The sequence below is a fragment of the Dipodomys ordii genome, unplaced genomic scaffold (genome assembly GCF_000151885.1).
Source record: "Dipodomys ordii isolate 6190 unplaced genomic scaffold, Dord_2.0 Scaffold36, whole genome shotgun sequence".
NCBI classification, from domain to species: domain Eukaryota; kingdom Metazoa; phylum Chordata; class Mammalia; order Rodentia; family Heteromyidae; genus Dipodomys; species Dipodomys ordii.
In genome coordinates, this window is record NW_012267252.1 from 11296168 (window position 1) to 11312316 (window position 16149).

The 16149-nt window shown below is 38.8% G+C and overlaps 1 protein-coding gene across 4 annotated transcripts in view; it reads left to right on the forward strand.

Moving 5' to 3' along the window:
• The window catches only part of Add3 (adducin 3 (gamma)), an 87259-nt gene that overhangs the window by 2987 nt on the left and 68123 nt on the right, over positions 1–16149 (forward strand). The window lies entirely within an intron of this gene.

The window sequence follows — 16149 nt, forward strand, 5'->3', positions numbered from 1 at the left end:
CTTTAAAACCCGGCGCTGCGGGAGGCTTTGGTGACTCGCAGACTTTAAGCCCGGAGGTGCGCCGCGGGAGGAGGGCGGCTTCCCGCGCTCGGCGGAGGTGGCCGGGCACGGTCGTTCCGCGGTTTGGTTTTTGTTCCCCAATTACAACAAATAATAACAAAACTTTTTACGAGGTGAAAGTTTTCAACCACTGTTCTCGTCTGGCCCCCGACCCACTTTTGGAAGCGCGGGCACGCACGCGCGTACACACACACAATACACACACACACCATACACACCCCCCCCATACCCGCCCTCCTCCCGCACGCGCACACACACCATACACACACCATACCTGCCCTTCTCCCGCACGCGCGTACACACACACACGCTCTCCTCCCGTGCACACACACGCACACACACTCACCATACCCGCCCTCCTCCCGCACACACACACACACACCCGCCCTCCTCCGCCCTGGGTCACGAGCAGAGTTGGCCCGGGTCTAGTCGGCTGGTGTTTGGGGCATGAGCCCTGCCTTTGGAGGTATGCTGTTAAAGGCCACAGACAGGTACCATAAATTGGACCTATATTCAATCGACAAGAATGGCCTCAAGTGAACTTTTTGTTGTTGTCGTCGTTGCAGAGATTTAATGTCAAGTGGGTGCCCGTTTGGAATGGGAGCGTAAGGGAAACCACTAAATATCCTCGCAGATGACCTGCTAAGAGTGGGGTGGGATTTAACTCAACCAAGAGGCTTTGAGGTTTTGAGGATTATGTATGTGTAAGGTTGGTGAAGAAACAGATAAGATCCTGGAGCTTGGAATCAGCGACCTAAACATGTGGATGAGTTGTTCACATGGAATTATGCAAATTTTATATTTAGCAGTATGAAAATGGTTGCCTTTCTTGGGATGGATTTCATCTCCATCTGCTGGAAACATCTTGTTCTGGGTTATAGAAGTCTACTAGTGAGAGTTGTTAAAGAGAATAAGTGTAAAGTGTAATTTGTCGTTTTAAAATTAAGGCAATTGACTGGTGAATAGATTTGTGTAATTAAGGTAGAAGACTGACTCATTTATAGAATTGTTACTTTTGGAGCGTTTGTAGAAATATTTTATGTCTAAAACTCCATTACATGTTACTTGATCTGCAGCTAATTTTCTTTTGCTTAAAATGAGATTAACTTTATGGAGGGAGGACCTGGAAAGGTCATTAGTAATGGTAGCTTTTAAAGAAAGAAAGCTATATTTATTTTGAATGTTAAACATAATTTAAGGAATTCTTGAGATTTGGCTCTGAGACATGTAATATGTTGCAGCTTTTTACATGTATGATACAAGGAAATGTCTGGTAAACACTTAGCATAAGACACAGAGAATCGAATCACACCTGAAAATATTTATTTTGCATGATAGGATAATATTTTTTTGAGTGCAAGTTTCTTATTCATTTTCAAAATGAGAAAATTACATTGTACACTTTACTATCTCTAGCCCCTCTCCTTTTCCCCCAGTGTATTGTTCTGGGATCTGCTCAGTGATAGATTTGGTCTAATTGAATGGCTGGAGGGGGGGGAGCAGTCTAATAGTAAAAGATTAGCAACAGTCTACCTCCTATAGTAAATCCTAAATAGACATTGGTGTTCAACTTCTGAGTCTAAACTTCCTGATTTTCTTGAAATAGGCCAGTCTCACCTGCCCACAGGTGGTTAGTTTATTAATCCTGTAGTTTGTTCACAGTACTGAGCAACATGTATGAATGTCATACAGCCTTTCTGCTGAGGAAAGAAATCAGGTGAAAACATGGAAACCCAACTCTGAAACATCTGAGTTTGTAGAATGTTGGGCAGTGATCCTGCCAGAGTCTTGGTTTCCCCTAATTGTTACACACAAAGTAATCAGACTGGAACCTAGACTCAGTAAGTTAAGTGCTTTATGTCTTCATCCTCATGAGTGTATAAAATGACATCTTGTGTTGTGTGCATATGTCTGAGTTCTGGGGCTTGAACTCAAGACCTGGTTACTGTCCCTGGGTTTTTGTGATCAAGGCTTGTACTCTACCACTTGAGCCACAGCTCCACTTCTAAAAAGTCTTACAGACTTGCTTACCTCTACTGGCTTCAAACCATGATCCTCAAAATCTCAGCTTCCTGAGTAGCTAGGATTACAGGTATGAGCCACTGGCACCCAGCTAAAATGACATCTTTTGAAGGCAGTTATATCATGCTACCTTGGACTGATGGGACTGTGCAAATATTTGAAACAGCCAGTATTTATTTGTTTTATCCCTCTGCCAGGCACTCTTCTAGGTATTGTACATGATTTAATTTATTTAATCTTCCCAACAGCCTAGTAACTAAACAGAGGCACAGAGAGACTACCTTGCTGGTTCTGGACTCAGACTGAAGAGTAAGCCCATATAACCCTGCTGCTATTTCATTCATGGTAATAGTTGCAAATTAATAAAGAAATCTTCACTGAAGCTGGGCGCTAGTGATTTATGCCTCTAATCCTAGCTACTCAAGAGGCTGAGATATGAGGATCTCAGCCTGGGCAGGATAGTCCATGCAATTTTTTTTTTTTTGGGAGGGGGGGGTCCGGTCGTGGGGCCTGAACTCTGGGCCTGGGCGCTGTCCCTCAGCTCTTCAGTTCAAGGCTAGCACTCTACCACTTAAGCCACAGCGCCACTTGCGGCTTTTTTCTTTTTTTGCTTATGTGGTGCTGAGGAATCAAACCCAGGGCCTCATGCATGCAAGGCAAGTGCTCTACCACTGAGCCACCTTCCCAGCAGTCCATGCAACTCTCATCTCCACTTAATTACCAGAAAATTGGAAGTGGCTGTGGCTTAAAGTAGTAGAGTTCTAGCCTTGAGCAAAAGAGCTCAGCCACAGCACCCAGGCCCTGAGTTCAAGCCCCATGACCAACCAAAAAAAACCAACTTTACTGTATTCCTAAAATTATGGGCTGTGTATGTCTGGTTTAGAGTTTAACCACATCTATATATCCTCTTGTGTTAATACTATCATCAGGCTGTGCTTAAGCCTGAAGGATAATGATTAACCTGTACAGAGTAAGTCTCCTTTTGACTTTGGGAAAGGGTTTATTTTCCCACATTTTTTATTAGCATTAGTTACTTGTCCAAAGGGATTTTATCTTGACATGTCCATGTATGCATACAGTGTACTTCGATCAGATTCATCTTCTCACTCTCTGTTCATCCTCCCTCTCCCTTCCCAAACCAATCTCAAGAACTTTTACTGTTCCACTTTCACACATGTATATACATCATTTTGATCATATTTATCTTGTTTCTGTTTACCTTCCTTTCTCCCACTAGCGCCCAAATCCTAGACAGGACCTACTTTGCAGTCCTGTCATTTTTTTTTTTAATGTGTAAACATACATGAATACATACTTGGAAGTACTGCGGGTCAAATCTCAGGGTCTACTGCTTACTGGACTTCTGGTGCTCTACCACTTGGACCATACTTCCAGCCTGGCTTTTTGCCCCCTTTTTTTTTTTTTTAAAGAGATGGTCTCTAGTAAACTTTTCTGTCAGGGCTAGCACTGAACCGTGATCCTCCATATCTCAGTTACCTGAGTGGCTAGGATTAGAAGCATGAGCTACTGTTGCCCAGCTAAGTGTGTGTTTAGACTAAGTTTGGGGCTGGAGTATTTTAATTACTAATGATGTTGCTCTTTTTTTTAAAAAATCTTACTAGATGAGTAGATAAGACTCTTAATGGGGCAGTGAAGCCATTTGGTTCTTCACTATATTAGCCTGACCTTTGTTCTGATTACTAAAACCTTATCAATCAGGTAGATCTTTAACTGAAGCTTGCTCTAAATACCTCCCCTGAGTTGCTTCCTAAAATAACTATAAATTAAAAGGTATTTATACATTTCTGTGGTTTTACACTTTTTCATTCCTCAAGGAACAGTGTATTGTTGTGTCACACAGTTGATGTCAAGCAAATTAATTATGAAGTTAGTAGCTGTTTAAAGCTATGTATACAATTATTGTAGCTACCTGATATGTCCTTTGCTAATAATTTAGTGAAATGTGATGTTAGAAAACAATGCCTAAAAACAAATAATATATTGAATAAATGCAAGCTGTCTTAAAGACACAGCTTGTTAATGCTTTCTGCTATAATTAATAGTGCTATTTCATATTCCTTCAAAAGTGTTAACTATATAGAATTAGACTAGAAAAAAACCTTTAAATGTCTAGTTTATAATACTCTTTCCTTTTAAACATAGGCTTATTTTAAATTATTCAAATTTAATTTGAAATTAGTTGAACAATCACAGACTGTCATGTCATTGAGATTCAGAGAGCTTAATACTTTATTTCATTTCTCCTGTTAATTCTCTATCATTTGAACTTAGGGTCTGTGCCACAGTATTTATAGGGAAGAAAGCTATTTGGTCTTTTGAGTTCTGCCAGAGATTAAATTTCTTGGCTCAAAGCCAGACAATCTCAAATTTTTACTGTAATGGGTTGTATATATCAGGAAGTCTCTCTAACAACACAAATTGATTCTTTCACTGAATGTAGCTTGAAAGAAAATGTTTGCCATTACTTGGATGAATTTGTAGTAGTTACCTCTTCAGTTTTGCCTTTGAAGTTTCAGTTACTGGTTGTCAACCGTAGTCCCAAAATTTATAAATGGGAAATTCCAGAAATAAATGATGTTTTATTCCAGTATATTGTTATAATTGTTTTATTATTGTTTTTCTCCTACAGTGCCTAATTTATAAATTAAACTTAATCACAGGTATACATAGGGAAAAAATAAAAATTATTAACCATTTCAGTACATGTTTACTTAGTTTATTTAGAGTTTAAAAAAGTGAAGTGTTGGAGAAGAAAAGAGGTTTGTGGATATTTTGTTCATTTCATGTGTGCTTTAATAATGTTGCTCTTAATAGCCAAACAAATTCAAAATAAGGTTTAAAATTAAATTTATTGCAGTTGAAAAGATAGTTAAATGGTAGGAAGGTACTGCTCAACTTACCTTAAAGCCTTAGATGTTGCCATAGATGAGAATCAGAGGACCTTGTTTCCTTGAAGTATTTTTGGTTTTCTTTGAAAAGCTGCATTAACTATCTTTTTCAAATTTCTAGGACATTACGTACTATACTTAATGAAGAATATTCTAGGAAACTTAAAGAAAGTGTTTTTCAGAATTGTCTAACATAATCCAAAAAGTAGTATCACCAAATACATAAAAGGAATAAAATCAAGATACCTTTGGCTTACAATTTTTTTAAATTTGCATCTTGAGAATACAGTGTAGATTATGTGTCTTAACTATAGTGAAAGCTGAACTCTTAAGTATATGGTTTTACCTTTATAATGACATTAGATACAAATGGAGCTTTTACCTGAAGTCAATCAGACTGGTCCAATTTATCTCCCAATACATTGCACTTTTCTTTCCTTCCCTCCCTTCCCCCCTTCCTCCCCCCCTCTCCCCCCTCCCCCTTCCTCCCTCCCTCCCTCCCTCCCTTCTTTCCTTCCTTCCTTCCTCTCTTGTTTTCAAATTGGCTTTAGTTAAACCTTAGTTGGTAGTGCTAAGATTCACTGTTATCAGATGAACTTTGAAACTTCTTTGTTTCAAATTTCCCAAAACTAAGACTGAAGATACTGGTATGTGTATGCATCACATCAACTAGCATTTAAGTTTGCTACTTCCTCAAACAAAACCATAGTTTCAGTTCAAGTTATGAAATTCGTGTATGTGTGTGTGTGTGTGTGCAAACAGTTGAGGGTAAAAATATGAGCAATTTAGGGGAAGTAATAAAATGTTCTTAAAACACTTTTTCTTGGGTTACTGGTTATTTGCACCTATAATCCTAGCTACTTGGGGGGATATCTGAGGATCTAGGTTTCTAAGTCAACCCAGGCAAAAAAGTCTTAACCAGCAAAAAGCCAGAAATGGAGTAATGGCTGAAGTGGGAAAGTGCCAGCTTGAGCGAAAATGCTGAAGGTGGTGCAGTGTCCTGATGAAGTTCAAGCCCAAGTACTGCTACAAAAAAAAATCAGTTTCTCAGGAAGTTTGTGTGTGTGTGTAAAATTTTTAAGATAATTTTAAGGCTCATATTTTAAGGTAAAGCAATATCAAGGCAAGCATTGGATTGAACAAGATTAAAACCTAGCTTCCCTGTAAGACACATGAAATCATTATTCTACTATTTAATTCCCATTCTCTTTATCTGACTCCCAATCCCCTTATATTATTCCCTCCTCTTTTTCCTACCAAGAATTACTACCTCTTTGGATGGAAGGCGAAAGAAGTACAGGTATGAGTCAGCCTGTTTTAAGTCCTGTGGTGGTTAGTTGGTTGCCTATCAAGGAACTAGAATTCCAACAATATAGAAAACAAGCAGGTTAAAGAAGTACTAAATGTTTCAGGGACTAGTTTATATCTTTAATTTGTTACCGTCAGCAATGTTTCTGTTGTGGTCTTCCACAATGGCTCAGCTCTTCCTGCACTAGGACAGCATTTCCATTTTCCTTTTCTATACCATATACTCATCTTGTCATTTTTGATATGTTGCAGTGACTAAATGCTGTAGCAGAGAGATGGATTTACTCAGTCTCCTCATAGAGAAGATAATTAGGCTTATTTCAGTAAATAATTAGGCATATTTCATGTCTAAAATATATGGGGGGATGTACTCAAAGTCTCCCCAGGGACTTTTAAGAAGCACTGCTTTTATTTCTTTATTAGTTAAGAGTCAGCAACTGTTAACTGCATCATCACTTACTTGTTTAGTGAATGGGATAAAGATTCTGTAAGGTCTTTTAATATCCATGTAAGTAACTAGAGAAGAAAGGTTTATGGTGAGAGCCCAAGTAGCATTGGGGATGTGCACAGAATCTTGGATAGTGGAGTGCTGGGAGGAGTGGCACAGATTGATGGTGGAAAGAGGAAAGAGAATAGTAATGAAGTTGATACATTGTTCTTATACCATACTCCTATTACTAACTTAAAACTCTCAAATAGTGTATTCCTTTTGCCTTTGCTTATGACTTCTTTTTTGGTCGGTTGGTTGTGGGGTCTGAACTCTGGGCTTGGGCACTGCCACTCTCAGCTCTTCAGCTCAAGGAGAGAGCTCTACCACTTGAGCCACAGCGCCACTTCCAGCTTTTTTTGGCTTATGTGGTGCTGAGGAATCCAGCCCAGGATCTCATGCATGCAAGGCAAGCACTCTACCACTGAGCCACCTTCCCAACCCTTGCTTATGACTTTTACAAAAAAATCAAAGACAGTATACTGTTTCTTCTAGACAAAGGCAGAATTTTTCACTTGAGTCATGCCTCCAGAAATTTTTGTTCTGGTTATCTACCAGATAAAGTCTTGTTCTTTTGCCCAGGCTAGCCTGAAACTGCATTCCTCCTACTTACTTCTCCCTTGGAATTGGGATTACAAGCACCTAGCTTGTTTGTTGAGATGAAGTCTCAACTTTTTGCCCTGCCTGGCTTCAAACTGAGATCCTTTCAATTCCCCAATTTCCCAAGAAAAGGAATTGCAGGTGCATCACCAAACTTAACCAGAAAAGTAGAAAATTTTAACGTGGTTTCCATCTGATTGCTGGAAAGCTCACTATCAACAGTATATTATACTAGAAGGAATTTCCAAAGCTGTCTGCCTTTTCAATTTTGAAGGAAGATCTGAAAAAAGAAATGTGAAAAATTATTCATAACCCAATATTCATCCATGAATTTTTTATTCAAAACCAGATCTGCAGTGATTTTTTTTCATATATACTTGATCTATTATGTGGATATCAAAAATTATTTTCAGGGCCAGGCATTGGTGGCTGAGGCTGAGATCTGAAGATCCATTTTCAAAGCCAGGAAAGTCCGTGAAACTCTTTATCTTCAGTTAATCCAAAGAAAATGGGAAGTGGAGTTATGTTTAAAGTTGTAGAACACTAGACTAGATTTGAACAAAATTGCCCAAGGACAGTGCCCAGCCCCTGAGTTCAAGGCCCATAGCCAAAAAATCAAAAACAATTTTCAGCCAAGATATTGAAAATAATCCTTTGTTTTAGTGAGTGTTGATAATAGTAAAATCATAGTTTCTCTAAATACTTTGCTATTTAGACAAGGATCTGGTCACAAGTCTTTGGAAAGTTGTCCCAGAAGGAAGAGGGAAGGAATGTTTTTAAGCTTAGATAAAAACTATTTGTTTGCCATAATTATGGCTCCAAGATACAGATTATTTAGTAATCCCTTGAATTAGGTATATTAGAATTATGTTGTATTTGATATCTTACAATAATCTCAACTTCCCTAGGCTCTTTTTTTTTTTTTAAGTGTCTGTAAAAGACATCAATTTTAGATGAATGCAATGCTAGAGGAATTTTGACTGTCAGTTAAGTACTTCGAAAAGGGAATCCTGCTTTATATCACAACTCAAAGTCATAGTATATCATGCACCTGAGAGTTTAGTTTGGGCTCTGAGGGAAGAGTGCCATCTACTGAATGGCCAGTATCAAGTTGAGCAGCCTCTCAGTTTTCCTTACAGAACTTTCAGACAATTCCTAGAGAAACAGGCCTGCCTCATTTGGAGGATTTGAAAGGATCTTAGTACCAAGTGGAATTGTTGCCTGCTTAATTTTAATTATGTTTCCCAGCAGGAGGCCTAAATGCTTGATGAAGAACTAATTCTGTACTTATTGGAATGCATGGGAAAGGAGAAACCTTAAGAAGTTGGGACTTACTTTAAAAACAGTCTAGCAATGGTGAAATAATTATTAAGTTAAGAAAAATACTTTAATGAGGCTTTTTTTTTTTAAATCAGTAGGTCTGGTTGCTGATGGCTCCTACAGACAGTACTTGAATACTTTATTTTTCCTTTGCTTTTTTTTTGGTTTGTCTCAGTTTCTAAGGTAGTGATTCCTACTTGAATGAATTCATTCTTTTAAAGAGAACTTTATTTTGGTGGATTTAGTTGTCTCCTGTTTTTCCTTTTTCCTGTCTTCCATACTGCTTGTAGTAGTACCCAGGGATAGAACTGGAGGTAGTATATCCATTTGTTACAGCTCAGTAGAGGTTTGAGGTAGCTCGAATAGGCCTGTCAGAGCCAGACAAAAGGGAACTTTGACAATAAGAATTGAAAGAAAGCATTGAAATTGTTGAAGTAAGAGCAAGTGGTTGTTGTTACATGTCTGTTATATGTAATTAATTAGTAACCTTTTTTTCTTGTCCTTAAAATCTGCTAAGGATTGTGTTGAGCACTACATAAATTATCTGAAGTTTAGTGAAGAAACTTGCCCAAGATCACATAGTTTGAGCTCAGAGCTCTTGTCCCAAGCACTACACTGTCCTGATCTAGTTAAGCTAATCAATTCTTATTGATGACTGCACGGATCTGAAAATTACTTTGTTTTAAGGTGGATAAATGGGTAGACAAGATTAAAATTTCACTAGAATAAGGATGTACCCAAGGCTAGAATTTCATGTTTTTTATTTTTTTTCCTATACCGTAAATTTATTTGTTCCTTTTGCCATCTTACTGATTTAAAATCATAATAATAAATTACTGAACTATGAACTGAGATGTTTAGCACCATAGGTATTGTGCTTAAAATATAGTACTTCCTGGGAGGAAAGGTTCAATTAGCTCAAGTTTTCTGCTCACTCCTAAATATTTTTAGGTGGTAATACTTACAATAGGACCATGATAATCCATGTCTACAGCAAAATAAAGTTTATCTATGTGCCAGGGTGTGTTCCTGGGGGAACCTCAACTTCTGTTATATACTAAGTATGCTATGTAAACCATGTGGTATACCATGTCTCATAGATATTGATACCTTATTGAATTCATGTATCCTTTTAATCAAGGGATGTTTAAACTCTTGGCTACTATTGAGTGGTGTCCTTGTTTATTTTTATTTAACATATTTTGACTTTAAACAACATCCTTACTAGTTGAGAGGGCTGGGAATCATTTTAATTTCCCTACTGAAAGCTTCTGAAATTGTAGTTCAGAGATGGTTGTGCTGTATTTTTTTTCCTTTTCCTTTCTCTCTTTCTTTCTCACTGTTTTTGTGTGCTGGTCCTGGGACTTGCCTGGGTGCTGTCCCTCAGCTCTTCAGCTCAAGGCTAGCACTCTACCAATTGAGCCACAGCGCCACTTCCAGCTTTTTTTTTCTGCTTATGTGGTGCTGAGGAATCAAACCCAGGGCCTCGAGCATGCAAGGCAAGTGCTCTACCACTGAGCCACCTTCCCAGCCCCCACTTCTGATTTTTTTTGGAAGTTCATTGGAGGTGAGAATGTCAAGGACTTTCCTGCCTGGATTGGCTTTGTGCCACCATCCTCAGATCTCAGCCTCCTGTAGCTAGGTTTACAGGCATGAGCCATCAGCACCTGGTTTATGAAATCTATTCTAAGTCCATTCATTCTTTCAGATCTTCTGGCTTTTCAGGGAATTATACTTTACCATGTTGTTTCCAAAAAAATTCCCATAGGAAATAAAATACATAGCTTCTTGGAAGTCTGATGCTTTTGTCAAACATCAGAAAGTACAGCAACAGTTAAGACAACAGTACAAAGAGGTTATTTGCCAATATGTGATGACAGACACAGAAAACAGATTTCATAGGTCAGCTTATAAACACTTGATCCTAAAGAAAGTATTTTCCTTTGAGGTAGAACACTTTGCTTTTAAGTGTGAAAAAGAGCAAGATAACTACTCTTTAAAAATGTTTATTCTGGGGCTGGGAAGGTGCTCAGTGGTAGAGTGCTTGCCTTGCATGCCTGAGCCCCTGGGTTCGATTCCTCAGCACCACCTAAGCAAAAAGAAAAAGCCAGAAGTGGTGCTGTGGCTCAAGTGGTAAGAGCGCTAGCCTTGAGCTGAAGAGCTGAGGGACAGTGCCCAGGCCGAGTTCAGGCCCCATGACCGGACCCAACCTCCCCCCAAAAGAAACCCCAAAAAACTTGTAAACCAATGTCCATAGCAGCACTATTCACAATAGCAAAAAAAAAAAAATAGAAACTGCCCATATGTCTAGTAATTAACAAATGGCTAAATGTGGTAAACTCAAAAAAATATTATTCAATCATAAAAAGGTAATGAAGTTCTGATACAAACTACACATTATATTAAGTGACAAAAATCAAACACTTTTAAAAGGGCACATATTGAATGAATAAAAAGTGTAGAGTAGGCAAATCCATAGAGTCACACAGGAGATTAATGTATGCCAAGAACTGGGCAGAGAGGACTAGGAAGTGACTGCCTGATTTGTATTTTTTCAGTGATAAAAAGGTTCTAGAAATAATGGTGATGGATTCACAATTTACTTTTTATTTTTTGGTGCCTTTCCTAGGTCTTGGGCTCAGGGCCTGCACACTGTCCCTGAGGTTGTTTTTTGGTTTTGGGTTTGTTTGTTTCTCAAAGCTTGCACTCTGCTACTTGAGCCACAGCCCCACTTTTGGCTTTTTTTGGTAGTTAATTGGAAGTAAAAATCTCATGGACTTTATTGCCCAGGCTGGCTTCAAACCACAATCCTCAAATCCCAGCCTCGAGTAGCTTGGATTATGGACATGAGCCACTGGCACCGGACTCACAACTTTGAATATACTAAAAAGTACTAAATTGTACAATTCAAATACATGGATTATATCTCATTTTTTAAAGATAATAGTATATATATATATATATATATATATATATATATATATATAAATGTATGTATACACGGGAGCAACTGAAAATCAAGGTAAACCAGATATCAGAAACAGCTGCTTTCCAGGAGAAAGTTAGATGTAGCAAAAATTAGCACACCCAACCAGATTTAACTTCATTTGTTTAAAGATGTTAAGATTCTTAACCTATCGTGATATAAATCAAAAGATAATTGTGTTCCTTGATAAGTCATGATATGTCTAATATTTTTAATACCTATTTTCAAGGGCATGACTAGATGGATTAAAGAAAGCTCTATGTTTATTATTTCTATGCTTTTCATAAAGCAGGAACCAGCTTGTGTAAGTTTATGATATCTTGGTCTATTTTTCTCCATACCTACAATTTTGATTTTTTTTTTTTTTGGTCCAGTCGTGGGGCCTGAACTCTGGGCCTGGGCGCTGTCCCTCAGCTCTTCAGCTCAAGGCTGGCGCTTTACCACTTGAGCCATAGCACCACTTCCGGCTTTTTTCTTTTTGCTTATGTGGTGCTGAGGAATCGAACCCAGGGCCTCAGGCATGCAAGGCAAGCGCTCTACCACTGAGCCACCTTCCCAGCCCCAATTTTGATTTTTTTGTTGTTGTTGTTTTGTTTTGTTTTTTGTTGGTTGTGGGGCTTGAACTCGGCCTGAGCGCTGTCCCTCAGCTCTTCAGCTCAAGGCTAGCCCTCTACCACTTGAGCCACAGCGCCACTTCCTCCATACCTACAATTTTGAAATATGGAACACTCAGCTTGAAAAAAAATGCACCAACCCAGAAGATTAATACTTTCTTAAAGTATTTCTGTCAAATTTACTTGTCTAGAAAGTAATGAAAGTACATAAAAGAATATTAGTTTTCATATACCACTTATCTTAATGTTATTTTACTAAGATATTTGTATAGCCTAAAATTCTCTCCCTCGATTTATAAGAGAATCTTTATTATAGTGGAAACTTCTAGAAGACAAAGGTGCATATTATTTGATGGTTATATGCTTGACTTAATATGTTTTTATCATTTCAAGACTATATGTGAACCTGACACGAATTATAGTATGAAGATGGGCATGTAACTGATACTCAAGAGCTATACTATAACAACAATTTAAAGGAAGTGCAGATGGCACACAGAAGGGAGATTTGGCCTGTTGGGATCAAAGAGGAAGCAGGTGGCATTGGATTTGAGAGCATCCAACAGAATTTTAACTGTTGGCAATGAAGGTGAATTACAGGCCAGGAGGGTATATTGCATAAAGCCACGTAGGTCTGCGGGGGTGGATGTGATGGAAAAGGCAGTAGGAGCAGTAAGGTTTAGCTAAGTACCAGATAGTGTAGGCCTTGAGTGCTCTTTTAAGAAACAGGGATTTTATTCTGCGACACCTGTTTTAATTAGTGAGAGGCATAATCAAAAGTGTCTGAGATTTGGTAGTGAAAATGTCATGATAAGGGAATGAGTGTTGTCAAGGAGTCAAGATAGGATGCAGATGAACTAAGGCAATGGCTTTGAGATAGAAAGGGAGTGATAAACTGACTAAAAGTTTTATCTCCTTCCAAAATCTTAATGTTGGAACTTAATCCCTCTCTCCCCCTGTGAGAACATTTTGAGAGGGAGCCTTTGACTAGTGCCATATAAAAGAAACACTGGAAAGATCCCTTCCCTGTTCCTCCATGGAGTACTTACCAAGATGACCATGCTGTAAACAAGGAAGCCATCAGACACAAAATCTGTTGATTTCTTGATCTTGGACTTCCCAGAACTATGAGAAATAGTTTGTAAGTCCTCTTGTCTGATCAGGGGTGGGGAACCTTTTTTTCTGCCAAGGACTGTTTGGATATTTATAATATCATTTGTGGGCCATACAAAATTGTCAGTACGGGCAGATGAGAAGCATACTTGTTATTCTGTCATGTACCAAACAATTTTGTGGGTCCTATATGGCCTTTCATGCAGAATGTTCCTCCCTCTGTTATATTGTAGCAGCTTAAATAGCTAAGACCAGGAGGAATAGAACACTTTGAAGGCAAAAGTTCATAGAACTTGCTGCGCAAAAGAGAAGTTGAAGATTGTTGTTGGTAAAATTTTTTTATTTCAATTTATTTGTTTTCTCTGTATGTTTTTTAAAAATTATGGTTATTATAAAGGTGATTTACAGAGGGATTAATATTACATGAGTCAGCTGATGAGTACATTTACTTTCATACGGTGTCTTCCCTTACCTCATTCTCTTCCTGACCCTCCCTCCTCCTATAAGTTGCCTATAAGTTGTATACTTTCCTTTCATCAGCGTTCAGTGAGCTCCACTACTGCACTTTCTCACCGTTTTTTCCCCTCATGTTGTGTGTCCTGTTGTGGGTGAAAATTTAAACGTTCATTTTATTCTGTCTTCACTACTTTGATTTGTGATAAAGGTGAGACCAGTCCTTAGATCGCTTTGGCAAATCTTGAAGGTATCACGTCTTCCCCATATGTTAAGATTTTTACAAACTTAACTATTTCTTAAATTGTTTTAGTGCTTGTCAACTATTACCTAATTGTCTAATCTGGCTTGTTTTCATTTGTGTATTTGGAAATGGGCAAGTAGTCATCATTTTGGATAAAGACTAATCATTTTGCTTCCAGATAAAGCTGCATCCCTGTTTTGTGCTTGATTTTAAATTTTTGTTCAGTGGAAGAACAAGTAATAATTGAAGGCACTGGTATTACATTATAAAGTGTATCATTACAGGAAGTCATATCATCTTGAATTGTTTTTCCTTAATAAAATGTAATCGTTTATCTCAGAACTTCCAGAGTTTACTCTGAGGACCAGAGGGAGAGATAGGAGCATTACAATTTAAGACCAGGCATTATTAGTGAAGTCCTGTTTTGAAAAAAACAAGCTGGCCATAGTGATGTACCTCTGTAATCCCAACTGTATATAGGAGGTGGAGGTAGGAGGACTTCCATCTGAGTGAGGCCTGCCGTGGACAAAAGTTCAGGACTATCGGATAAACAAAGCAAAAAGGACTAGTGGAGTCAAAACACAGAGCACTTGGTCTTGAGTTCAAGGCCCAGTACTGACAAAATGATTAAGCATAGTGAAATGTGAAAAATGATTTTTGCAGTGTAAGTTTAGTAGGAAAGTCTAGGAAGACTGCACATTTGCATGATGAAACTAATAAAGATAGGGCTCCTCTAATTTTGTGTGTGTGGGCACACGCATGCACACACGCATGCTAGGATTTGAACTCAAGGCCTCTTATTACCACTTGATCCATGTCCAGCTCCTCTTTTGTAATAGCTTAGCTATAGAAACAGTTGGTAAATAACAAAATGCTGAAACAAGGATACAGGTTGACCCATTGTAACAATGAGATATACAAGACAACATGTTGAAAACGAACTTTACAATTTGGCGGGGCAAGGAGGGGAGCGGGGGGGGGGGGGCAGGCATGGAGGAGTTGGGGAGGTGGGGAGGGAAGGGATGGTAGAGAAAAAACAAAGAGGGGGTAACAATGCTCAATAGGAAATGTACTCATCTCCTTACTCATGTAACTGTAATCCTTCTGTACAGTATCTTTACAATAAAAAATTGCAATCTCCAGCTTAAAAACATTTTTATACTCATATGCCTGTTACTATTGTTTTTATACTGTCATTAACTCTGAATGTTGCCTACCTAAAGCTTTGAGAGGAAAAAATTGTATACCCAAGAATGCTTACATTTTGATTAAGAGAAGTGATAGTTAAATGGTCAAAGCTGGGCGCTGGTGGCTCACGCCTGTAATCCTAGCTACTCAGAAGGCTGAGAACTGAGGATCGTGGTTCAAAGCCAGCCTGGGCAGGAAAGTCAGTGAGACTCAAATAAACCACTAGAAAACCGGAAGTAACGCTGTGGCTCAAGCGGTAGAGCGCTGGCCTTGAGCTGAAGAGCTGAGGGACAGCGCCCAGGCCCAGGCCCAGAGTTCAAGCCCCCTGACCAACACACACACACAAATTAAATGGTCAACCTAAATAGGGCCAATTTGGCTCTCATGTCTAGGTTTTATAAAGGAGACTGGAGAATGTGGACCTAATTTTGTCATTTATCCCTTTAACACCTTTTAAGAATTGACTTGCATATGTTTGGGGTGGGGGGCGGGGAGAGGCACATGGAAGGAGAGAGGAAGGGTGACAAATGGAATCATATTCATTGTACATTATATGAAAACTGCAGCCTCATAACTCGAGGGTAGGGATGGGAGGGAGAAAAATGAGAGAGAACAATGGGGGAGGTATCACATTGATCAAGATGCATTTTACTCATAACCTGACAAACAGAATTGCACTCTTTGTACAACTACTCTTCCTCTTTCCTTCCTTCCTTCCTTTTCTTTTTGTGATAGTTCTGGCGCTTGACCTCAGGGCCTGTGTACTGTCCCTGAGCTCTTGTTGCTCAAAGCTAGTGCTCTACCACTTGAGCCACAACTCCATTTACCCCTCTTCTGGTAGTTAA